We start from the raw sequence: 1348 nt of genomic DNA, 5'->3' as shown, positions 1-1348 counted from the left end.
TTAAGTTATAAATAAAATTAAAAATAGAATAAATTTTGAAATTAATAATTGTTTTCACATAATAGCCTGAGTATAAAAGTAAGAGTATTGACAATGGCCTAGTTAAAACCAAAGTCAAAATTTGCCTAAAACTACATGTTTTGCCTAAAGCCAAAACCATTCAATATATAGAACCACATTGAATTATCGATATATTAGACAAAATATTAATATAATATTATTTTTTAAAAAATAATATTTTAAATTTTTTTCATATTTTGCAACTGCATAACCATATATTAATTAATAATTAGAGATAATAATATTAATAACTATGCACAAAATCAGTTAATTAATATTATTATTGACCATGTTAATTAATATTTGGTTATAACAATATTTTAGAATAAAATGTGTTTTGGCTATAAACATTGTCTAGTCAAGATGAAGAAATGTTTGGATTTATTGCAACTCATATTATTACTTAAAGGACTTTATCTAGTCCAATACAGCTGATTTAGCCCCCGTTTAGTACTTAGACTGAATTGAGATTAACTTAATTCAGTATAATTTTAAGTTAAGTCTAATATCTAAACACCCAACTCTCAAATCACTAAATTCATCTCAACTCAAAATTTATTTACACGTGAGACCTACAATCTTTTTCAACTCAATACCTCTCTACATATGGACCTATAACATTTTTCAACTTTCCATAAATACATTTAAACTCATATTAACAATCAAAATCATTTAAACTCACGACTATCTTTAAAGAACTTAACTCATCTTAACTCAGTTCAACATCTAAACAGAGCTAATAAAAAAAAGTATTATTACGTACAGTCGTGGAATGCGCAAATGCCATACAGTCGCGGAATGCGCAAACCCCATACAGTCGCTTTGAAAAAGAGTGATGTCCACTCATAAAAAATTAATTTATTTTTATGTAGGTCTTATATTTATTTATTTATTTTAAAATGATTACACAATACTTACATACTCACAATTATAAATATCATTTATCAATAACAAATTAATCATATTTTTAACTTCACTGATATTTAGCTAGTCGAACGTCAGTGCTCTAAAAGGCCAGCCCACTTAAAACTACCACCTGAAAAGGATAGTGTGATGACTGGCCTGGTCTCCCCCACTCTCCGGTGGGTCTTTACAACTTAAGTTGTAATGGGCCCCAAAATGAAGTCTCGAAAGCGGCAAAGGAAAACAAAACCATTGAAATCTCGTGTCTGATCAAAACGCCAGCAAACTCTCGTCTCTCGACGAGTACGACCACCGGAAGGAGGGAAGCTGTGTCGGATTAAAATTGTTATTATTTTTCAAAGATAGCTCTATCTCTTTTTTATTT

The sequence above is a fragment of the Juglans regia genome, chromosome 13 (assembly GCF_001411555.2).
Source record: "Juglans regia cultivar Chandler chromosome 13, Walnut 2.0, whole genome shotgun sequence".
NCBI classification, from domain to species: domain Eukaryota; kingdom Viridiplantae; phylum Streptophyta; class Magnoliopsida; order Fagales; family Juglandaceae; genus Juglans; species Juglans regia.
Note: the sequence above shows the minus strand (reverse complement) of the source record.